This window comes from Petaurus breviceps, unplaced genomic scaffold (genome assembly GCF_028583685.1).
Source record: "Petaurus breviceps papuanus isolate PSGF00001 unplaced genomic scaffold, PetGlider_PUasm1.0 213, whole genome shotgun sequence".
NCBI lineage: Eukaryota > Metazoa > Chordata > Mammalia > Diprotodontia > Petauridae > Petaurus > Petaurus breviceps.
Genome location: NW_027185860.1, coordinates 3,146,555 through 3,172,899, shown reverse-complemented (window position 1 = coordinate 3,172,899; position 26,345 = coordinate 3,146,555). Strand labels below are relative to the sequence as shown.

The 26,345-nt window shown below is 36.2% G+C and overlaps 1 pseudogene; it reads left to right on the top strand.

The window, feature by feature from the left end:
• The first annotated feature begins 9,000 nt into the window (after positions 1-9,000).
• Positions 9,001-26,345, top strand: part of LOC138165553 (large ribosomal subunit protein eL18-like) — a 45,864-nt pseudogene continuing 28,519 nt past the window's right edge.

The window sequence follows — 26,345 nt, the reverse complement described above, 5'->3', positions numbered from 1 at the left end:
GCTCTTCAATATATAGTGTTCTAAGACCTGCGGTCCTTTAATGTCTCCACCACTAGGTTTTGTGTGATTCTAATTGTGGCATCATTATATTTAAACTGTTCGAATCTTGATGCTTTTAATGTTTTTTCCTTGAGCTGTGGGTTTCAGAATTTGACTCTGATATTCCTATGAGTTCTCCTCATAGGATCTCTTTTAATTCGTGATAAATAGATTTTTTATTTCTGCTCCCCCTCCCCCCTCTCCCTTGTTCTAATGATTCAGGACAATTTTCTTTAATTATTTCATGTATTATTGAATAGAGATTCATTTTTTTATCAGAACTTTCAGTTAGTCCAATTATTTTGATGTTTTCTCTTCTTGATCTATTCTCCAAATCTGTTGTTTCTCTTATAAGATGTTTCACTTTCTCTTCTATTTTTTCATTAATCATACTTTTTAAATTATTTCTTCATCTCTTATAATTTCTTTGGCTTCACCTTGCCCAATTCTAATTTTCAAGGTGTCATTTTCTTCTTTAAGATTCTGGATCTCCTTTTCTATGTGTTCGATTTTCCTTTCATAATCTTGTTTTTCTTGGATTATTTTTAAAACTTTTTCCTCCATCTCTGTCATATGATTTTAAAAATCTTTTTTAAAGATATTCTATGAATTCTTTTTGGGCAGGTGACCATTTGATGTTATTCTTTGGTGGATTATTTACTTCAATATCCTCCTTTGAAGATAAATCCTGGTTTTCTCTATTTGCTAATTGCCCTCTATGGCTGTATTCGTTTTCCTTTGCCTGTGTATTTTTTGTGATAATAACTTAATTTTTAAAATCACCTCTAGTCCTGGGGTATGGGACATGGTGCATTTTGCCCCACACCTTTAGTTCTCCCCTCTAACCTGGAATCAGAGCCAACCTCCTGTAAGTGCCCACAACTAGGAGCTTTCTGACCCACTGCCTCTGCATTCACTGGGCATGTGCTGCTTCCTTCTCGCCACTGCAGCTCTTTGCAGTGCAGCTGGGTCTGGCATTCCTGGTCAAGAGAGGTTCCTTAGATCTTCTCAGGCTCAGATGCCCAACACTCTTCACTATCCTGGGGGTAAAAGTTCCTATGGCTGGGACAGAGGCAGCTTCTTAAACCCACTAATCCCAGGGCTTGCCTTTTGTTGCAGACCATAGTCTGGAGCTGTCTTCTCTTCACAGGGACCAAATCTTGTCCTGGGAATTTTCTTCTGATAGTTCTTAATTGCTCTACAGAATGGTTGGATCAAATTCCCAAGGAAGACTCCAGTAGTGCCCCTATTCTTATTTATTTTTACCTGCACTTTGTTTGCTCTAACACGCTATTTTAACTCATGTGGGAGAATAACTTAAGAGCTTGCAATTTTCTGACCTACTCTTCCATCTTCCCAGAATCCTCTCTCATTGTTTCATATAGTATAATAGTATACACTCATAATCACATACTAAAACTTACTCAGCCATTCCCCAATTGATGGGCATCCCCTCAATTTCTAATTCTTTTTTTTTCATTTTTCAAAAGCTTTATTAACTTCTGATTTACATCATTCATTTGCACCAGATTTTGAGTTACAAATTTTCTCCCCATTTTTCCCCTACCCACTGCCCCAAAATAGCAGTCCCACAGGATATTCCCTGTTCCAATCTGCTCTCTCCCATATCTTCTCCCATACCCCCTTCAACTTTTCCAGTAGGGCAAGGTGGATCTCTATGCCTCAGTGCCTGTACAACTTATTTCCCCAATTACATGTAAAATAGTATTAATAATAGTATATATTTAAACATTTGATTTTAAAACTTTGAATTCCAGATTCATTCCCTTCCTCCCTTGTCACCCACCCTTACTGGGGAGATAAGGAATTCAGTGTGTAGCTAGTGCAAAACATTACCATAGTAGATATATTGAAAAAGGCTGACTATATTTCCCTCTCTCCTATCCCACCTCCCACTTGTTCGATTCTCTACTTTGATCCTGTCCCTTTTCAAAAGTGGGTGCTTTCAAATTCCTTCCCCCCACTCAGCGTGCCCTCCTTTCCATCATTCCTCTCCTCATCCCCTTCCCCCCTACTCTCTTGTAGGGTGAGATAAAATATTTAGTGTGTATGTCATTCCCTCCCTGAGCCAAATTCAATGAGAATAAGGTTGACCCATTCCCTTTTGCCTTCCTATTCTTCCCCTCCATTGTAACCATTTTCCCTTGCCTCTTCTATATGACATAGTTTACCCCATTCTGTCTCTCCCTATCTCTTCTCATTATATTCCTCTCTCACCTCTTAATTTCAACTTTCAAGTATCATCCCTTCCTATTAAATTGATCCTGTGCCCTCTGTGTATACCTGTATATACAAACATATATACACACATTCACATATGTATTCATAGGCCTGTATAACCTCTGATATAGACATATATATATGTGTGTGTGTGTGTGTGTGTGTGTGTGTGTGTGTATTCCTATTCCCTTCAACTATTTTCATACTGAGAAATGTTTCATCAGTTACAACCATCATTTTTCCATGTAGGAATGTAAATAGTTCCACTTTGATAAGTTGCTTATAATTTCTTTTCCCTGTTTAGCTTCCCATGCTTCTCTTGCTTCTTGTATCTGAATGTCAAATTTTCTATTCAATTCTGTTTTTTTTTTTCAGCAAGAATTCCACTGAATGACCATATTTTCCCCTGAAACATGATACTCAATTTTGCTGGGTAGGTGATTCCTTGTTTTAATCCCAGCTCCTTAGACTTCCGGAATATCATATTCCAAACCCTTCAATCCCTCAGCATGGAAGCTGCCAGATCCTGTGTTATCCTGATTGTGTTTCCACAATATTCAAATTGTTTCTTCCTGCATGCTTGCAATATTCTCTCCTTAATCTAGGAATTCCAGAACCTGGCTATAATATTCCTAGGAGTTTTCTTTTTGGGATCTTTTTAAGGAGGTGATTGGTGGATTCTTTCAACCTCTATTTTGCCCTCCGGTTCTAAAACATCAGTGCAGTTTTCTTTGAGAACTTCCTGGAGGATAATTTCTACATTCTTACTTTGGTCATGGCTTTCAGGTAGTCCAATAATTTTTAAATTATCTCTCCTGGATCTATTTTCCAGGTCAGTGGTTTTTACCATGAGATATGTCACACTGCCTTCTCTTCTTTCACTTGTTTGGATCTGTTTAACAGCATCTTGATTTCTCATAAAGTCATTAGCTTCCATTTTCTCCAATCTAATTCTGAAGCAATGATTCTCCTCACTGAGATTCTTTTTCCATGTGGCAAATTCGGCTGTTTAAGTCATTCTTCTCCTTTTTGAGCCTCTTTTGCCCTTTGAGTTACTCTATTTTTAAGGTATTATTTTCCTCAGTCAGGCTGTTCACTCTCATTTCATAATTTTCTTTCATCATTCTCATTTCTCTTCCCAATTTTTCCTCCACTTCTCTTATCTGCTTCTTAAGGTCCTCTATGGCCTGTAACTAGCTCATATTTTCCTTTGAAACTTTTGGTCCAAGAGTTCTGACTTCACTGTCTTCCTCCTGTTTCATGCTTTGCTCCTTTTTGTCCCCAAAATAGGAGTCTAATGTTGGAATCTCCTCTCTGCTTTGTTTCCTTTGCCTGGTCATGTTGCCTCTCAGTCACTTGACCCCTGGGCTTTTTGCCACAGTAGGATTCGGCCACCAGACAAGGGAGCTTCTGTCTCAAACACTGGGGTTTTCTCAGCTGCCAAAGGTATTAGATGCTTGCCCTCTCTGAGACCTCCACATGCTCTGGCAAGCTGGACACATGCCCCAGGACCTCAACCCTAAACGGCAATACAGATCTAAGCAGGTTAAAGCAAGAGTGATTACCCCTCAGACTGATTGCTTGGTTCCCTTACACTTTACAGGCCAGGAGCTGAAGGTGCCACATGGGGCAGGCTGGCTGTGCCGGTGTCTCATTGGCTTTTTGCCCTGGAGGCAAAAGCCAATGCACTCCCACTTACTGAGTCCCAAAGTCCAGACTGCACTGATCTCTCACTGTCCTTTCCATCTATGTGTTGATAATTCTGGAAACAGCCACAGCTGCTGCCGATCTGGAGACCCTCTGATGGGCAGCTGGTCAGGCCCACCCTGGGGCTAAAACCTCTGGCTCATGCTGGCCTGAGCTCAGCTCCCAGAATGCTGTGCTGGTCAATTCCTGCTGGCCTGCCAGGCTGTCCTCCACAGAAGGTTAGCTTCTCTGTGTTGTTTTGTGGGTTCTGCAGCTCCAAAGTTTGTTCAGAGTCCCCTTTTACATTGATTGGGGAAGGTGGAAGCTGGAGCTGCTTGGAGGTCATGCTTCTACTCTGCCATCTTGACTCTGCCCCTGCTGCCTTATTTTTCATGTTTCTTTTGTATCACTTTTATTTCTCTTTCTGATGTTTCCTCTATCTCTCTCATTTGATTTTCAAAATCATTTTGGAGCTCTTCCATGGTTTGAGACCAATCCATATTTTTCTTGGAGGTTTTAGATATAGGAACTTTGACTTTGTTGTCTTCTTCTGAGTGTGTGTTTTGTTCTTCCTTGTCACCGCAGAAATTTGTTTTTACATTGTTTGATAATTTTCCCAACTTTAACTCTTTGTTAAAGTAGGTTTCTGCTTCCATGGTGGAGGTCACTCTGTCTCAAGCATCAAGGATTTTGTGCAGCTGTAGTCTGTGAGAGAGCATGAGTACTCTTTTCTGCCCTGGAACTGTGAGTATGGTTTCTCCCACCTCCACCACTATGCCCCAAGCTCTGCTATGCTAATATTCCTCCTTGCCCTGGGACTGCCACCCAGGACTGGACCTGGATTGGAGTCTGAGCAAGACAACAGAGTCTTGCCTCAGTGCTAGCAAAAAGCCCCCTGTAATCTCCTTCTGACCAGTTGCTCCACTCCCTTATGGTCTGTGGGCTGAGAGGTAAGTAATCAGTTGCTCTCACCCTTGATTTAGTCATACCCAAGATCTGCTCTTGTTTTGCCAGAGCCAGGACTGTGGTTACACATTCTGCACTGCCTTCTGAGTACCCCTGCCCCAATCTGTGTCCCCTTTATTACCCCCTTCCTTCTTTTGTCCCCTTCTGCTCCTACTTTCCTGTAGGGAATATAAATTTCTATACTCAATTTGCTGTGTAGATCACCCAGGTACAACAGTCTTTTCTTGATGACTTCCTAAATTGTTCTTGGCATCTATGGACTGAGAGGTCTGGAAATTGCCCCTGCTGCCCTGATTCAGTCTCCCTGAGGACTACTCCCTGGTTTGCTTGGTCTCCACTGCTGGGGCCTTCACTGGACTGCGGTCCTCTTTCACCTTTGTGCAACAGCAATTTTTTGCCAACCTTCCAAATTGTTTTGGAAAATGAAAATTTGTTTCACTCCATCTCTTTGTGGGTTTTGCTGCTCTAGAATTTGTTTAGCTTCATTTTAAAATTTGTTTTAGGGGTTTCAGGGAGAGCTCTGCAAGCTCTTGTTACTGTTGGTTTTGCATGAACTCATCCCTTTCTAAGGGTATACCTGTCCTCTTTGATCCAGTCTTCTACACCACTGACCTTCCCCTTAAAAATAAAGAGTATCTTTTGTTTTTTGCCACACTTCTATGTCCTCTGTATCTTGCCTCCTTCTGGAGAGCTATTTCACATAAAAAATGTGCATAACTTTTTGACAATTTCTTATTCCCTAATGAATGAAACCTAGATTCCTTAGCTTGGAAATCCCTCCACAATCTATCACCCTGCCTTTTCAGTCCCTCTTCCACTATAATTAGTCTATTCACCAATCAAACCAGACTAGTTTTCCATCATGTGGCATGGTTTATATCCACTTTTCTTTGCACATTCCTTTATCTACATCTGTCCTGACCCCATCTTCATTCTTGAAAACCCATCCCTAATCCTATCTCCCATGAGAATCCTTTCCCAATCCTCTGATTAGATTTTTCCTATTTTGATCTTACATAATGCATCTATATTATATTAGATTTATCTGCATTTTATTTAATAATAATAACTATTTGTTGAGATTTGTCTCATGACCATTTTTTTAACACCTGCTTTGTGCAGGGTATTGTACTAGACATAGGAAGAGATTCAAAGTTTACATAAGTATTGTACTGTTCTTCACGGAGCTCAGACAATGCTGGCAAAGATGACACACAATATTATAATGTATTATATTACATGATAAGTGCACTAGAAAAATGCAGAGTTAGGTCATAACTGATGGAGATCAGATAAGCCTTCATGTAAAAAGTTATTTTTGAATGTAATTTTAGAGGATGGGTCGAATTTCAATGGGTAAAGTGAGGAAAGATATTCTAAGTACACTGAAAGGAATAAGCATGCACATGGAGGTGAGAAAGCAAGAGCAGTCATGTTGGCTGGAATGTATACTTCATAGAGGGACAGGAGTGGAAAAAACCATCACCTACTATGTGCCAGTAATGGTACTAAGCATTTGACATAAAGTATCTCATTTGAATCTCACTAAAACCCTGGAAGGTAGGTGCTTAATTACTTTGTCATTAATTAATTATTATATATGATTACCCCTATTATACTGTTGATAAGACCAAGACAGAGATTAAATGATGCTGAAGGTCACAGAGATTCTTATTCCAAGCCCAGTACTCTAGCCATTGCATTACCTAGCTGCCTCACATGTAATAAGTTGAAATGAAGTCACATGTGTACATAGAAGTTGTGTGAATGAGATGTAGAGAGGAGCTACACACTTGTGTAGGTAATAAGGATCTTTTAGCTAGTGGCCATCCATAGCAAACTGCAACGAAACTGAACTTGTGCTTCTAATAGCTATATCACCAATTTCTTAGGCTAAAATCAAAATATGAAATATTAATTGTGGAATTGGAAAGGACCTTTGAGACTATCTAGAAATCAGGATAGGTATTCTTTGAAGAGAGAGAAAGAGTAGATTATAATGAAAAGAAACTTTAATGCATGGAAGTGAAATTTCATGTGGAATGAATCCAGTCTTATCTGTAAAGTAATAATGATAATTAATATTTATATAGATCTTTGATTTTTTCAACATTTCATTGTTCCACAGTTATATATAAAATCAATTTCATGTTTTTTTTTAAATTTGAATACCATATCCTTTTATTCCATCTCTCTCCTCCTCATTCATTAAGAAGGTGAGCAATTTGATATAGAATATACATATGTAATCATGCAAAACAAACTCTTTTAGTTTTCAAAGCACTTTACATATATTATCTTATTTTCATCCTCAATACAATTTTAGGTTTTGGGTACAATTATCATCTATATTTTACAGATGAAGAAACTGAGACAAAAAGGGTCAGTGACTTGTTCAGACTCACACAGCTAATAGAAATATGAAGCATGATTTGAACTAAAATTATTCCTTATTCCAAGTCTGGTATTTTATCTGTGACTCTATCTAGGAAGTTGGAAACTAAATTACATGTTCTAAGAATGACAGATGGAACTGTTCTTGGGGGGCTAAGGTGAATTCCTAAGCATCAAAGAGGGTCTAGGTGAGTTTATGTACAGTATGTTCTTAGATCTTCTATGCTATAAAACATTGTATTCTACTACTAGATTGACATCTTTATAAAAACATGACTGATGTTTTGTATATTTTTATATTTATTCATTCACCTAGTTATTTGTATCTAATAGTGTTCTATATATAGTAGGCACTTATTTTTAAAAATAAATTTCAATTGAAGGAAATAATGGAAAGAAGAAAGTAATATTGCAATGAACATCTTAAATCTAAGTTAAAAAAACCCTTTTCAAATAAACACAAGCAAATCCAATTTCTGCTTTGTTCCACTATTTAATTATCCCCATCATTTAAAATAAATGATGGATTTTTTGGGAACAACTTTGCATTTTCTAGATAGCTTCACTTGAAGAGGAAAAGCATCTCTGTATGTGACACATATACAGGGTAAGGAATAATGAGATAACATAAGTGAAGGGAGATTGACACATCTAATGAAAATAAATCTGTGTTTACTCCTAAGGCATTATGACAGTGTTTCCTGCAGGTATTAACAAGATTGCCATTGACAATATATTCTGTCAGTTCAATGTAGATAGAACTGGGAATTATAGAGCAGACTTTGCAGTTATTCATATGGATCGTATATTACTACAGATAGTGTCTTCACTTATGAAGCCAAATAACATAAAAATAATGAGAAAATAATATGTAAAAAAGCTGAGTGATGAGATTTAAACATGAATGAAAGTAGACTACTTTGGAAAACATCATTATTTATATCACTTCTTTAATATGGTTCACTATTCAGTTGTATATTTAGAAACATGGCAGGAAGTCAGTTGTAATGGGAGCTCAAGGTGAATTCCTTGGAAAGAAATCAAAGGTGACAAATACACTTTCAGGTTTGTAGTTTGAGAGGGACTGGGGAAAAGTATTGTGATCAATATTGAGATTTCATACCTTGGTGATAATTCAATACTTTAATTGTTATTTAATCCCATTGATATAGGTGGAGTCATTTTCAAATTTGTGACTTTTTAGCATAAGATCAAATATTTTTAGAAGAAAATATTTGTTCTTAAATGAACTAATGAGAAATCAGAAAAAGTTGAAAGAGAGAATAGACTGAAACCAGTATATCCATTCAATAAACACTTTTTGTCAGGTTCTGTGCAAAGCCCTGAGGGTACAGGTATGGAAAAATAGAAAGGCAATATCTGCCCTCAAAGAACTTACAGTCTAATGGTAGAAGACAACACACAAAAGGAAGCTGAAAACTAGAGGAAGGGAGAAGGGGAGGCACCAATTTTGGAGCATGGTAGAGGAGTCAGAGATTTCCTAGAGTAGTGCAGCCAGGTGAGAAATGAGGAGATGTTCTGAGTTGAGCTCCCTCCTTAAATAAAGGTCTTGGAATTCATGGCTCCACTCTTTAATCAGAGGAGAAGAGAAGTAGTGATGAAGTGGAGAACCAAGACTGATGGGATCTTGCAACATGATGAGATTTTCTCATAATGAACCTTCTGGGTCATGGTGAAGTCAGAGAAGACCCAGAGAAGTTCAATCAGGTGAGAAGTATCTTGGATCTTCCAAAATACTGGAATTTCCAAGTGCGTAAGTAGGATGATTTAAATGACTGTCTTGGTATTTTTTTTTAACAGTCTGAAGAGCTTTAAAAAAAAAGTATAAAATGAGATGGAGTATTCATAGGAATATAAAGAAGGTTTGATCTGGTAAACCTTTCTAGCTGAGAAAATTTACTATGTCTTTTTAGTAAAGAATATTCATAGGATGATTGATTGGAAGGGATGCTATTGGTCCTAACTCCTTCATTTTCTAGATGAGAAAACTGAGACTCAGAGAGGCAAAATGTCTTGCTGAGGATGAATGTCCTTAAGACAAGGGCAGCACTATCTGGTTCTTTCTTTATTTCTCTGCATTTTCTTAGCTTTCTATATTCCTTATAATCTTATAACTTAATATATTCCTCGGCTCATGGTAGAAATTTAATAAATAACCATTGTCCTCTAAACTAAGTCCAAAGTAAAAGACATTTTCCAAAACCCAAACTTATTTCCCACTAAAATAAAATAGAAAAAATAGAAGCATAGAGATTAAACAGAAAAGCCCCATGTGCTATTCATTTGGAGGGTTTTTAATGCGGTAAAAATCTTTTTAATATTTAAGAGTACAGAAAAGTTCATTTGTCCTAAAATAATTGATTTAGGATAAGCTCACAATTTATAGGGAAATTTATTGAATTAACAACCCCAACTTTCAACCTATTCTCTCTTTAATTATTTACTTTATGCTTATATTATACTGCTACTATACATGGCATAGTGGATAAAAAGCCTGATTGAGAGACAGGAAGACTGGGGGCTCAGGACTGACCGCTGACACATATTTATTGTGTGACCTTAGGCAAGTCACTTAACTTCTAAGTGTTCTGGGCAAACACTTAGAGCCTGTTAGATAGTTGCAGGGTAGTTTCTAGCTATATTGGTAGAAGAAAGTTTTTTGCATCAGTGAAATGATAGGTAAATAATTTTTAAAAATAAATATATTCCTAAAAATGATCATCATTAAAAACATCATTAAAAAAGTACCTCTCCCCTCATCCCCAAGAACTATATTTAACCATGGACCAGTTAGGTTGCAAATGGGTAGAGTGCCAGGTTTGGAGTGAAGACAGCTCATCTTCCTGGTTTCAAATCTGACCTCAGATACTGACTAGCTCGGTGACCCTGGTCAATCCACTTAACCCATTTTGCCTCAGTTTCCTCATCTGTAAAATGAGTCGGAGAAGAAAATGGCAAACCAATCTAGTATCTCTGCCAAGGAAACCCTAAATGGGTCAAAAATGACTGAAAATTGAATAACAACAATATCAACTATGGGAAGAGATCCCCTCATATTTTAACTGCAACAATAGCAAAAATCAATAGTCTCTGCCCAAGCAGTGATCAAAAAACTTGGAGAAATGATGTACAGAGCTTTCTCTCATTACTTCACAAATCAGTCAAACATTGTTCTAAGGGGAAAGTGCTTGGAAGAATTTTATTTCCTCATGTATTTTTTGCAGACTAATGTGTTTGAGTGTCTAGACACCTTGGTGACAGGTGCCACAGAAAGAGATAGATGAGCAGCTACTTGGAATTGCGTGTATGAGCACCTTATAATTTCAGAAAGACTAGAATCTGCAGCACAAAAACCAATACAGACTTGATAAGTGAATTTATTTTAGTGATAAAGCAAGAATCAATATTTTTTAACCCTCAAGCTTCTAAGGTAAGTGCTTCACCAAAATATACCCTGAGTTGTCTTACTTCATTCTTTGCATTTAGGAGGCAAGAAACAAAACCACATGACTTTTGCAAGAGAGGGCTTAAAAATTATATTCCTGTCAATATTGGAATTAACCTTTTTTTAATAATAAAATCTTTACTGATTTTGGGTAAATATTCAGATTTAATCATGACTTGATACCTATATTGATTCCACTTTGCTAGTAGCCTTTCATATATAATTTTTTCTTTAAATAATTTATTTGAAAAAATGTATTTTTCATAAAGACAATACAGCATTCTCTAAAGCAATTAATTTTCTTTATTCTATTTACCTTTTGTTGTTGTTAGTGAAATCTTATTTGGCAGAATGACAGCTAATTTGCTGCAATATTCATGAACATGAATTGCAGATGAAAGTTTTCCTAAAAGTAGTGTGTGGGGTCTTGTGATAGCTAGGCAGCATTTCCATTAGACACCATGTTTACCACAAGCTGCTATGTTTGAAGAGGCATTCCTTCAGTTTTCTCTGCATATCACTGTATGTTTTATGTATTACACAAAATCCTAAGTAAATATTTACAGGAGCTCATCATGCCCAATGACTTACTACTGCTAAATTGTTTTGAAGATCTTCAGAAAACAAATCATCACTTTATTTCTATTATGGAATTAGAATAAACTGAACCAATTCTTTAAACTATTTAATAAATACTTCAGCTCTGAAAATATTGAAATACATTTCTTTATTTGGCAGTCACAATGTAATGTATTTTAATAGACTTTAATGAGGAACAGCCAAAAATAAACATGATTTGGGCATAATTAGATGGATTCTGAGAATTCAGCTTTGGTTTTCTATTTTTTGCTTTTTCCTATTCTCTCATGTCCTCAAACACTAAACAACAGACTTGAAGACAAATGTAACATCCGTTATTATCTTGTGGGCATAAACAGGATTCAATTGTTTAGTCAGCAAATGTGTGCTTAATAAACAATACACATTACTCTAAGGTTTTCAGAACCGCTCTCTTAGCTTGATTAGTAAAATGCTCCTTATCCAGAGACTGTGAACCAAGAAACAATAAAATATAATAGAATCCATGTCCTGGGCGGGGGGGTTCCATGATACTGTATAATTAAATCAAGTTGCTTTTGTCAGAGAAACTCAATCCAAAACCAGGCTTCTATGCTTAACTTTTTTTTTCTCATAAGAAAGAGTTGACATTTGGAGATCTATAATTTTCTTGACTTTTTTTCTATAAAAAATCTGATAGACAGGCTTGAGATTTCAGATACAGCTAGTTATTTCTTGGGAAATGCTGCCTTGCCCTGATACAAAGTAGGATTCTAAAATTAGTATTCAGTCTTCACTTCTAGGCAGTGTTATAGTCCCACTTTGGTACAGCTTATCAAACCCATAAAAGGTCTTTTCTGCCCTCAGAGTGGCAAACAGAAGACTTGCCTAGCTAGTTTTGTGTACCTATTTGTGATGCTCTATATATTGCTCAGTAAAGGTTCAACAAGTCTAAACGTGATAGCATTAATAAAAATAATTGTCCTTCAGAATCACCAGTATATTTTTCAGTGGAAGCAGGATTTATTCTTATGACCATGGATGTTTTCAGGAGTGATTAGAAATCACATAGTCAATGATCAAGAGTGAGGAGGTAGATATTTAAAATTCTGCTATGCCTTACTCTCAGAATCTCTCCACTGATATAGTCATTCCTGTAAACACAAAGCATTCAAATATGTATTTAAAGATACTATGAAATTATTTGCCTAGAAATATTAGGGATTAGTTCAATTTTAGTCAGAATGAAGTACAAATAGAATTTGTGATTCCTAGAGTTTGACTTCCTTAATTTCTTTACCTACAAATCCAACTTGCACCTCTTGTTTCTATGCCTTTATACTTTCTTACCCATCCTACTCATCTCCATTGTATAGAAACCTGCCTTCTAAACTCAGCTCAGGTGCCATCTCTCATATAGGCATCCTATTCTATTTACACTCCTCTCTCCCAGTAGCTAGTATCTTTCCCTTTGAAATTATTTTGAATATGTTTGTAATTTTGTATTTATTTTTCTGTGTACATATGTTTTCAGCCTCACTTTCCTTGAAAAAATTGGGAATTCTTCAGGATAGACATTGTTTTACTTTTTCTTTCACAGCTCCAGCAACTAGCACAGTGTCTTCCACCATAGACATAACATTCCTCAGGAAAAGGTCCACTGGTACTGCTTCCCCAAAGTGTTCTAGCACAATCTATCTTCTAAACACATTTAAAGATTATGTTTGAATTTAATTTAATTATTTTTTTGGTGGTCATGTCAATTGTTAATAGCCCTGGTCTTGAAAATGAGGGTTTTGACTTGACTACAAGGGGAGTATGTATGACTCAAGCCATTGGAGAGTGGGAAAATGAGTTGCACTGAACCTCTTTTTATCCCTCATCCTTCTCCTTCCTTTCATGTGTGAGCTTCCAATTTTCCAACTTCTGAATAGACATTGGTCCCTCAAGGCAATTGTAACTTTATTGCTAATCAGATAACATTTATTATCCCTCCTCTTTCCCTTTGAGAATATCATGTGGCTGAAGCAGGTGCCCCTTGAAAGATGGGTTGTGAGCTCTAGATAAGTAGAGTATACACCTTCCTCAAATTTTCATTTTGGATGGGATAAAGCATAGGATAAGTAGGATGGTTGCACAAGAGAGTCTGTAACCTTAATTGAAGATCTCATTGCCTTATCTTCCCTATAAGATCAATTACCTTCTAAGCTTCTCTCTTATTATTGAGGACAACACAGTTCTTCTAGTCACTTCGGTTAACATTCTTGGTATCATCTTCACTCCTCATTCTTCTTTATACCCATCAATTTCATTTCTATCTCAATAATATCTTTCTTTTCTCTCTCTTCCTCTCTATTCACATTGCCACCCTAATTCAGCCCCTTATCACTTCCCCCCCCCCCATACTTTTGCAATGGCCTCCTACTTGGTTTCCTTGCCTCAAGTATCTCTGTACTTGAATGTATCCTCTTTTCAGGTGTCAATGTGATTTTCATAAAACATAGCTCTGATTATTTTATTCTTCCACTATATAAGCTCAAATGGTTTCCCATTGACTCTAGGATAATATTATTTCACTTTTGTTTCATCCTTTTTTAAAAAATAAATGTTCTATGTATGTGTTATGATGTTTGTCATTTTTAATATAATAGTACATATACAGAGAGTCCTAAATGTAGAGCAATTTAAAACTTCAATAGCTTAATTAATTTGTAACATTTTAAAACTGATCTAAAACTTTCAGGATGTCCTATATGTATTTGTTTTTTTAAAAAGCAAAGATAGCAGCTTTGTGGCTCAGTGGAGATAGTATTGGAACCGAAGTCAGAAAAATGAGTTCAGGTTCTGATTCTGACATTGATTTGTTATGTGACCCTGGTTAAGTCACTTAACCTCTCTCAGTCTCAGTTTTCCTAATATATAAGATAGAATAATAGTAGCACCGATCTCCCAGTGCTGTTGTAAGGATAAAGTGAGATAATATTTATAAAGTACTTTACAAAGTCATAAAGTGTTATAGGAATTATTATTCACCTATCAAGGATTCATGTTCAAAATTATTTTTACTGATGGGATACACAATCAAAAAGTTTGGGGACCCTGGGTGAGAAAACTGTGCTAATGAATACAAGGGAATAATTTTGGGCCTTAACTGGATGGCTATTTAATCATAGATTGTTTTTGTTTTTAACCCAGTTTGGCAGTTCAATAAATATGTATCCTCCCTAACAAATGAATACTAGACAACTAACTAAAAACTACTTGAAATAATAACATTATCAAAGTTATATTCCTTTCTATTCCCATTCAATTTTCTCCCAATGTCTACTATATATAACTTTAAAAAATTCTATTCACCTCCTTAACTTCTTTCTTGTTTATTTTGTGGTTAGATTTATCTAGTTCAGAAAGGAGGAGGCTGAAGTCCCTTACTAATATAGTTTTATTGTCTATTTCTTCCTGTAACTCCCTTAAAATCTGTAAGAATTTGAATGCTATCCCACTTGGTATATATATATGTTTAGTAATGATATTACTTCATAATACCTTTTTGCAGGATATAGTTTTCTTCCTTACCTCTTTTAATTAGATTTATTTTTGCTCTTACTTTGTCTGAGATCAGGATTGCGACTCCTGCTTTTTTTACTTCAGCTGAAGCACAATATATTCTACTCCAACCTTTCACCTTTACTCTGTGTGTATCCCTCTGTTTCAAATGTGTTTCTTGTAAACAACATATTTTAGGATTATGCTTTTCAATCCATTCTGCTATCTGCTTCTCTTTTATGGGAAAGTTCATCCCATGTACATTCACAGTTCTGATTACTATCTGTGTTTTTCTCTCCATCCTATACTCCCCCATTTATACTTTTCTTTCTTCCTTCTCCCTTTCTCTCCTCACTAGAGTTTTGCTTTTGAGCAGCTCCTCTCTCAACCTGCCCTCCTTTCTATCAACCCCCTTTTTTATTTTCTTTTTCCCTTATTATGTCTTCTCTCCCTTCTATCTACCCCCTCCCTTTCTTTCCCCTTTCCTCTTCTACTGCCTATATGGCACATTATGTTTCTCTATCTGAGAATGGTATTCCTTTCTTGAGTCAAACTCAATGAGAGTTATGTTCAAACAATGCTCATTTCCCTCCCTTCTTCCCCTCTACTGTAATATATCTTTGTGCCTTTTCATATGATGTAATTTACCCTTTTCTTCCTCTTCATTTCCTCTATTCCCATTGCAATCCTTTTTCACTACTTAATTAGGTTTTTTATCATCACATCAAAATCAACTTAAATCCACACCCTCTGTTTATGTACTTCTCTTCTATATAATGTAATAAAGATATATCTCTTGAGTTATATGTATTACTTCCCCATATAGGGAAGTAAGCAGTTTGCCCACATTGAATAACCTGGTTTTTCTCTCTCTTTCTTGTTTACCTTTTTATGCCTATCTTGAGTCTTATATTTGATGATCAGATTTTCTGTTGAGGTATGGTCTTTTCATCAACAAAGTCTAGGAATCTCTTATTTCATTGATTGTCCATCTCTTCCCCTGAAAGATTATGCTCAGTTTCACTGGGAAGTTGATCCTTGATTGTAATTCAAACTCCTTTGCCTGATCTTTTAATGTAGAAGTTGCAAGGTCCTGTATCATCCTGACTGTGGTTAATTGATATTTGAATTGTTTATTTCTGACTGATTGTAGTATTTTATCTTTAATCTGATAATTATGGAATCTGGCTACAATATTCTTGGAATTTTTAATTTGGGATTTCTTTGTAGAGGTGATCAGTGAATTCTTTTGATGACTATTTTAGTCTCTGGTTCTAGGATGTCATGGCAGTTTTCCTTGATGATTTCTTGAAAGATGCTATACAGGAAATTTTTTTGATCATCACTTTCAGGTAGACAAATAATTCTTAAATTATCTCTCCTGGGTCTATTTTCCAGGTTAGTTATTTTTCCAATGAGGAATTTTAAGTTTTCTTCTATTTTTTCATTCTTTTGATTTTGTTTGATGGATCCTTTATGTCTCATAGAGTCATTAGCTTCCACTTGCCCAATTCTAATTTTTAACAAATCATTTTCTTCAGTTAGCTTTTTTACCTCATTTCCCACTTGGCCAATTCTAATTTTTAAGATGTTATTTTCTTCAATGTACTTTCCCGCATTTTGTCAATTTTATTTTTAAAGAATTTTTTCAATTTTTCTTCAACTTATTCCTTTTTAAAATCCTTCTTAAGCTCTTCCAAGAAGGTTTTTTGGCCTTGAGACCAGTTCATACTCCTTTTTGAGATTTCAGATATCACTACATTGATAATGAATTTGTGTTTTGATCTTCCCTGTCACCATGATACTTCTATATGGTATTTTTTTTTTTTTACTGTGTTGCATTTTGCTTGTGGTGTTTGTCTTCTTCCTGGATTTAAAGTTGATCTCTGCTTCTGGGCCATAAAGGGTACTGTCCCAGGCTTCTTTTACTGGGGCCTAGGGGCCTGGCTGTTTGTTTTGTGTGCTGGGGCCTTGGGTGCTGGTAGCTGGAGGCCAGTCACTTAGCTGGTGATGCTCTGGAGCTGGTGGTGGTGGTTGGTGTGTGCTTGGTGTTGATGCTTGCTTTGTGTTGGTGCTTGCTTTCTCCACCATCCGGGGACTCAGTATCTCCTGCTGGTTTTCTGAGGTTGAGCTTGCTGCTGACTTTCTGGGACACCTTTCATCCTGTACTGATCTTCAACTGTAGAAAGAGGCACCTCCCTCTTAATCTAACTAACCTCCTGAGGTAAAAGATTATACACCTCATATTTCTGCTGGCTCCACTATTTCAGGATTTTTCCTGATGCAAAGTTCTCTGGGTTTTCCAAAGTCAATAAGGAATGGTGAGAGCAATTTACTGTTTACTCTCCCATCCTGGCTCCTGGAAGTAAAAATAGGTTACTTTTATACATTCTATCTGTGGGCTGATAGCTCCAGGAGCAGCCGCTGCCACTGCTGCTGCTGCTGCTGCCACTGCTGCTGCCGCTGCTGATTCAATCACTCCCAAGACCTGCTTCTGGTTTGTAGGGGCCAGAGCTGAACTGGCAAGCCCTGTGCTGGAATGCACTTCTCTTTCCACCAGTTCTGACAGAATTTTCCCATTGACCTTCTAAGTTGTCTCTGTTTGTAAGCTGAGAAGTCTGGAAACCACTCCCCCTCAGTCCCCTGAGGTCTGTAACATCATGGCTGTGCTCAGTTCTGTGCTGGTGCAGCCTATGCTAGACTACCATCCTGTCTCAGTCCAACGCAACAGACCCTTCCTGTCCATCTTCCAGGTTTGTTTGAGCTGGAAATTTACCTCACTCTGTTTCTTTGTGGATTCTGCTGCTCCAGAACTCATTCAGAGTCACTTCTTAAAGATATTTGAAGGGGTTTAGGGTAAAGCTTGGGGGAATCCCTACTTTCAGTGCACCATCTTGACTCTGTCCCCTCCTCCCAAGAATCCACTATTTTTTTGGTAAGTATAAACTAAAGAGTGTTTACAGTAGGACAATAAGGGGAGGTGAAAGGTCTTGAGTTCATGTTATAGGAAGATCAGTTGAAGGAAATTTGGGTGTTTAATCTTGAGAAGAAAAGATTTGGGATGGAATGAAACATAATTCAAGTTCTTAAGGGAAAAGGGATTAGATTTCTATTTGACCTTAAAGTATAGAATTAGGAGCATTGGGTAGAAATTTGTAGAGAGGCAAATTTTTTTTTAAAAGCAATTGGGGTTAAGTAACTTGCTCAAGGTTACATGGCCAGTTATTTCTGGGTGGGTGCTGAGTATCTGAGCCCAGATTTGATCCCCAGGTCATCAAGACACTGGAGCGGGTGCTCTTACTCACTATGCTACCTGGCTGCCCCAAGAGGCAAATTTAACACAAAAAACTTTCCAACAAAAATGCTATCCAGAATGATGATCTTGGAATGAAGTGAGTTCCTCTTCATTGGAGGTCTTCAATCAATGATGAATAGATGCCTGTTAATTATGTTGCGGTGGATTTTTTTTTGTATAGGAAATTTTCTCCCTATTATGATTTGGACTTGATGGCCAGACACCTCTCTTCCAATTCAGAAAGTCTATGATATTTGAAGGGGAATAAAATTTTAAATTGAACATATATACACAAAGAAAACAGGTAAACATAAGAAAATGTTGCACTGCTAAATCTTTTTGTAAAAACCAAGGGACTGAACTTGGTAATACGATGATGAGTGTGAAGCATTTCTCTGTATGGAAGTAATGACCATGAGCTCAATAGAAATTAAGTAATTCCTTAAATTCATATACCTAGTCAGTGGCAGACTTGATTTTAAAATTTAATTACTGATTCTATTAAGTTCCAAGCATAGTCCATTAAGCTGTATTACCTTCATTTAAAAGCTATTATAAAATCTTTTAACATTTTTAGTATTCAGTGTTTAAAGACATTTTGATTTAAGTGGCATTATTCATGCATTCCACTTGTAGGCGTGGTTATATTCTTTGTCCATACTTTTGGTGATATTTTGCCTCCATTTCATATAAATATGTGTGTGTGTATATATATATATAGATGTGCATATATATATATATACAATACATATATAAGTATGTATCTTATATTAATAACATCTTTCTGAGTTAAATCATTGCTTCAACTATTATCATTAATGTAACAGATCAATTTTGTTGATATTTATGGGTTAATCTGATTTCCCTTTTAAAACACAGTGGCTTAATAAAGGTAAAAGGCTAATCACACATGGACCATTACTATCATAAATCCTTCCTAATTTATACCAATAACTACGGACCTCTGAGTTAAAGAATTCTGCAAACTGGCAGAGTGGAACAATTGAAAAATGGCAGTGTATGTTATATTTGGAACAAAACAAATGAAATATTTTCGTGTGTGCCATTCTCTGTACCAGATGCTACATTCTAAAAACAGAATTTGATGCAAATCTTTTAGATTTTAAAAATGAATGAGGGTGTTTCCAAACAGATCAATTACCATATTTTACAAGTTAGAAGGGACTTCAGAGACCACTTAGTCCAACCTGAATATGACACTCTTACAAGAAACATGACCTCAGCAACCATTATTTTTAAATTGTTTTAATTATTAGGAAAGATTCCCTACAATGAGTCTAAATTTACCACTTTACAACAACTTTGCATTGTTCCCAGTGTTGCCCTCTGGTACTAATCAGAATCTTATTCCTTCAGTATTTCAGATCCATAGACCCAGATAATTTCTCTATCCTTTTCTTTGGAAGTCTCCTCTTTTCTAGGCTGAATATCTCTAGTTCCAGGAATTGGTATACATCTAAAACCATGTTAAAATGTCATCTTATTAACTGGCTGTTCATTTCCCAAATCTTTTCCCCCCTGAAGTATCATGTTTAGTGGACAAAAATGATAATTTCTGGTTTACTTTTAGTATCATCATTTTGTACCAGGTGTATTACAGAAATGTACAGTGATCAACAAGTTTGCAAAATATCATGAGAGTCTTGATTGCACCAGATACTATATGTTCTGGCAAGGCAGTTTTCCTCCCTACTCTTTATGTGAAGTCAACACATGGCTACTTCCGTACCCCTGAGCAGGAAATCAATCATCACCACAACTCACTTCACCTTCTCCTGACAATTACAGAATGACTTCTCTTCTGAGACAAATGAGGATTCCAGTCACCATTCTTTGATTTCTTCAACTGATTCTCACACAGCATAACCCCAAAATTAGGGTCTTTCACCATACTATTAACCTTCTTGTAGACTATTGTCAGCTTGTAATTATTCTTTCTAAATGTGGCCCTAAGAACTGAACACAACAATCCATATGTTGCATGGTTGGGATGGAGGGGAGTAAATATAACATCTCCTTTGGTCTAGACCTTATGTATAGATTTGAGAGGTAAGACATCCACTGCCAATCAGGCCAGTGCACAGTAACACTGGCAAAACTCTCTAGTACATCCAAAACTCAATTAAAATATAATTGAGAAATGTTTAACAAAATAAATATAATACAATACAACACAAATAACAGTTAATTTGTGCATTTCAATATGTTCTCCACAGTGATCTGTTTCTATTTGAATTTGACACCACTGATCTGAAGGACTATCTAATATTTCTTTTGTATTATAATGATTTTTTTGTATCTAATTTCTCAAGAAATGAAAAGGAGTTATCCTTTTGATATGAGAGACTCTAATAACAACTGTGTCTGTTAAACTGGAATCCAATTTATAAAGTTTAATTTAATTAACCCCTTCGGCAGCAGTATAAGAAATCCCATTGAGATTTCTCTTCTATCAGAGAAAAGAAAGGTAGAATGGTCTAGTGGAAAGATCGTTGACCTGAAAATCCAGAGAATCAAAGTTCAATGGCCCTGCTGCTTTCTGCTTGTGTAAACTTGGACAAGTTTCTCCATGTCTCTGAGTCTGAGTATCTCCAATTGCAAAATAACGGTGAATTAATTGGAAGTTGAAGTTGTTCATCTCTTGGATCACTTCCAGTTCTCAATATATAATACAATGAAAACCATGAAAATAAAGAGAGTATGAAAATTATATTTCATGCCATTTCCTTATCGTTCTATCCTTTTGACAATAGAGGATTCCTTTCTAATACTTACCAACCAATCAAGGCATATCCTTTGAAGAACATTCTATTGTTGAAGGAGCATTCCCACCTTGGTATTTCTTTCTCAAAATGTTAGGGAGATTTTCTCCCAAATACCTGATGTATACGTTTTATAGCAACTCAAAGTCTTTGAGATGGAAAAGACTCTGTCTATGATTCTGATTAGGATTAAATGATGGCCAAATTCCAGAAAATGTACTAATACAAGGAGTATTAGTTATTACAGTATTCTCTAGGTAACAAAATGTCATATGGCACCATGAAAATAAGGACTTCAACCATAAATTGGAATAATGGTCTACAAAAAGAACAGAAAGGTTTAAAACTGGTAACTACCTATCATCAGAAGGTCAATTGTTTCAATGTGTATTAGCTATACAATACTCTCTAATAAGTGAGAAGAAACAATCTTACTTTTATAGTCTTTTTTTTTTCTTTTTGGTTGTAGAGAGAGGAGAGGTTCTCATAGCTACATACTTAGTATGAGGCCAATGGCTATTGTGCTTTGTAATATGACCAGGACACACCAATTCTCTTGACTTTACTTTTGTTTTGGAGAGACAGACACTATCAGGATTACCTTTCTTCAAGATCATCATGCTTCCAGGAACACAAAAATCCAATTCCCTTGGATTAGTGTCAGGAGTCTGGCACAAAGGGAAATACACAAATTCAGACAAAAAAAGAACAATTGGAGAGTGGACAAGAGCAAGGATGACGTTTCACATCCTACTTTGTCCATTGTTTCAGGCTAATTGCTTCTAACTGAGGGCTGCGAGTGCAAGTGATGAAGGACACTTCCCCAGTTGTGCCACGTGGGAGACTTTCTTACAGAACTGATACTTTTAGAGCTTTTCAAATTTCAGAACCTGGTTATATTGAAACTACTCTATTCAACAAATTTACATTAATTCAAGGCACTATTCTAGATGCTGGAGTTACAAAGGTAAAATTAAAGTATCCAACCTCAATGATTGTTACTACTAATGGGAATATAATTTAATGATGAATGTGCTTTAGGTCGCGCTTATGCAATACTGTTCATCTTTGAAGTTTCAGAGCCCCCTCTTGTCAGTTGCAGAGGATTTCAGTCACTGAATAAGTCTTTGGGTTCCATAGAGGGATGTATTATCCTGTGGGTTAATTTGATTGGTTAAAGTGAATTGTAGATCAAGTCCTCACAAAAGCAAACACTTCCTAATGTAGATAGGATCTGGTATGTAGATAGACATTCCCCTGCATATAGTGGCTGTATATAGGTACCACCTGCCCCACAGAATTTTGGATGAGCATTGTATGCAACTTATGGGTTTCCCAGGAGATATACACATACTAGATTGTACCTTTAAGTATTGGCTCAAAATAGGGTTTGGAATGCTGGGGGTTATGATTTAAACATTATTAATAAGGCAAAAATTCTCTTGCTAGTTTCTTTGTCCCCACTCACCTCGAATTAAGAAATCTCTTTTCCCTCTTTTGGTTTGGCTTTCTTACTCTTAATCACAAACAGCACACTCAGTCCAGGTGATCAGAGATCATAGCTAATAATATACTTTAATAGCAATGTCAAATAGCTCAATGATATAGCAACCATTAAACAAGACCAAGAAGATTGTTACATGGCATTTTTTGGCATTTATTTCACTTTCATCAAAAATTGTTATTGAAACAGTGCCACTTAATGAAAGAGACACATACCCCCCCACACACACACACACTCAGGGTTATATGTCTCACTGTGTAGTTAATAATAGCATTTAGCTAGCATTATATTTTGTATACATTATCTTATTTGATTCTCACAAGCATCTGTAAAGTAGGTGCTATTATTATCCTCATTTTACAAATGAAGAAAATGAATTGCCCAGGATTATATAGCTAATAAGTACCTAAGGAGGGAATGAAGTTCATTCCTTCTTGACTGCATATAGTGGCTGTATATAGGTAACCATCTGCCGATAGTCCATTGTTCTATCTACTACATAGACGATGCAAGAGTTTGACACAAGCAAAAGTAGAATGATTTATTTTTTTGATCAGTTAAAATTTGGAAAAAAAAAATACATTGCAGTTTGGTTTTGAGTATGAGCATCAACTTGAAAAAAAACTAGGAAGAGAAAAATTTTGAAAAAGAAATGCTTTAGTCATTCTTCTCCCTTTGTGCCCTCCTCCCTTTTCTCTTACCCTGAAGGAAGTAGTGATGGATGAACAGACATAGAATTTTACTCTGGTTATAGCAGTAGCCAATGGCTGTTACTTGCTAGAATGTTTCGGTAACATTTTTCAAGATTCTGGCTAATAATTTTTTCTCACTACTCCTACTTTATTTGTTTCCAGTGAATTTTGGAAGTATTTTTTTTACTTTAAAAAATTAAAAAAATAATTTTATTACTGAAAAATCCCAAGGCTATAAACGTGATTTCCCACAACAGACATGTAGAAAAATAAAAGCTTTCTTAAATTGTAACTTGCAGATTATGACATATTTAACAAATATACCTATATTCTATCCTTTGGGTACTGTGGAAATTAGTTATGGAGGAGGCATGGTTCAACAAATGAACACATTTTCTTCTAATGGGTCTCTGACATCACTTAGAAAAGAAGAAATTGGGTGGGGACCCCCTTTGTGGCTAGAAGAAAATGTCACGTTTTTCCATTTAATAAAGTTTTGTGGGGGAAGTTGATATGAACTATGGAAAATAAATAAGGATGGTGGAAATGACCATGAAGTACCATTTCATTCACATCTCTATTAAATTGTTCTAGGCTTTGAATTCTACACATATAAATTCATAATTTTACCCAAATTTTCTATATAGTAGTAGGAATCCTTAAGATATATATGTAAAATGATTCTTGGCTTCCATTTTTTAACATGGTATGTGAAGCTCCACTTAAAATTATTGGGGCTTTCTATAACATTATCTTTAGCTTCTGTGCCAGCTTTCCCTTATTTTGGAATGAGTTAGAGTATTTAAAAAAAATGATGAATCTAAAAAGGCCAGGCTAATTGGCAATCACCTTCATTATGTGGATTATAGAAAAAGTCCTAAGCTAAAAGTCCTGTTTGTCTACCAGAGTCTCCTCTATAACTAAGAATCTGAATATTCAGATTTTTCAATTAATCAGTCTTAGATGTAGATAAATCTGAATATGTTGTAGGGTGACTTGGAAGAACTATAATTTACCCATCAGATTGTGTATTTCTTGATGGTAGGGATTTTTTTTGGCCTATTTTTATATCCCTAGCACTTAGCTCAGTACCTGGCATAGAGCAGGTGCTTCATAAATGTTTATTGGTTGATGCAGGATCTCCCTGTGCTAGACTCATAGCCCTACATACAAAAAGTTTCAATGATTTAACTTTATATTTGGTTTCTCATTAGGCCAATTATTTTGAAAATGAGTCACTCATTTTCCACTATTTTTCATTAGTAATCAATGCCATTTAAACAAAATAGAATTCTGCAGTATAAATGAGAAATCATTTAAGAGCTTGTTATGTGAAAAACATCATAGTCCCTGCTATCAAGAGACAGTTCTTAGAGTAGGTTTTGGTTACCATCCAGAGGGATCATAGGGTGATAGATTTAGAGCCAGAAGGAATCTTACGCAGTTCATGGAATCCAATTCTTTCATTTTACAGATGGAGAAACTGAGTCTGAAAGAGGTTAAATGACTTATTCAGTGCCAAACTATGAGTGAATGTCTGAGGTAGAATTGGAACTGAGGTTTTCCTTACTTCAATTCTACAGCTGTCTTCACCTGGTCACCTAGCTTTAAAGATCAGACTATCAATCAGTCAGTAAATTGAATGCCTACTCTGTACCAGATACTATACCAAGCATTGGAGATAAAAAAAAAACAGTAAAAACTTGCTCTCATGTAACTAACAATCTAATGAGAGAGACAGCATGTAACTAGGTACAAAGAAGCTACATCCAGAATAAATTTGGAATAACCAAGAGAGGAAAGGAATTATAATTAAGGAGGATCAGGAAAGACTTCCTGTAGATGGTGTGATTTTAGCTGGAACTTGAAAGAAGCCAGAAGGTGAAGATGAGGAGGGAAAGCATTCTAGTTATGTGGGGCAACTTAGTGAAAATTCCTGGAACTGGAAGATGGAATGTCTTGTTCAAAGAATAGCAATAGCAATGAGGTCAGTGTTACTGGATCATGGAGTATATGTGTGTGTGGCAGGGAGAGGGAATGCGTATAAGGTGGGAAAAGATGTAAAAGGTAGGGGATGGTAGAGTATGATGAGTTTTGAATACCAAACAGATACTTTATATTTGATCCTGGAGGTGATAGGGAGCCACTGAAATTTATTGAGTAAGAGTGGGATGTGTGTGACATAATCAGACCTTCTCTTTAGGAAAATCACTTTGGCACCTGAGCATCCTTAGAGAATAGTGGCAAGGCACTGGTAATAAAATGACTTTGCTATAGTTTCCAGGAATAAATCCATCCCCATTTTTGATGTCAAACTATTTGATGGTTCCAAGGACTTTGGTGGTGAGAACTTTTTTTTTTTTTGGGGGGGGGGGTCAGTAGCTGCAGCTATGAAAGAGGAAGAAGTTGTAGAAACTAAGGAAATAAGTTAGGAAGTCACATATCACCAAAAATTAGCCCCCTGTATGATGTCTATGGGGGCAGGCTGGAAACAATTCTAATGGTTTAGGAAGCACAGCTATTCCCTATGGCTCATGGGAAAGCACAAGGGTCCTCCTTAGTAATTGGTGGTTGTAGGGAAGATAGACCTCTTCTCTACAGGGGTTATTCTATTAGAAAATGGTTATGGAATGGGTCAGAAGAAGGGCTAGTGGCATCAAGGTATGTGTATGCTGTTATTGTTCAAGGTCCCTGGGCTTATTTGACTGACATGATGATGATGATGATGATGATGATGATGATGATGATGATGATGATGACGACGACGACAATATTCTTAGAAATAACACTTAGTTTGTGGTACAAAATATTTTTCAAATCAATCAATCAACCATTTGCTAGGCATAGTATTAAACACTGAACAAGTCTATTTATATTTTAAAACATAGGGGGATGTGAAATAAGAACATTCATAATACTCAGTGTCCTAGAATAATATCTCAGTACTATATGCCTTGGCATTCACCATTGGCTTTCATGTTTCTACATCACATATCTGCTAACTCCTGTCAGGGTGATGTCACATGCTTCATATAACTACTACTACTACTACTACTACCACCACTACTACTACTACTACTACAACTACTACTACTACTACAACTACTACTACTACTTCTTCTTCTTCCTCTTCTTCTTCTTCTTCTTCTTCTTCTTCTTCTTCTTCTTCTTCTTC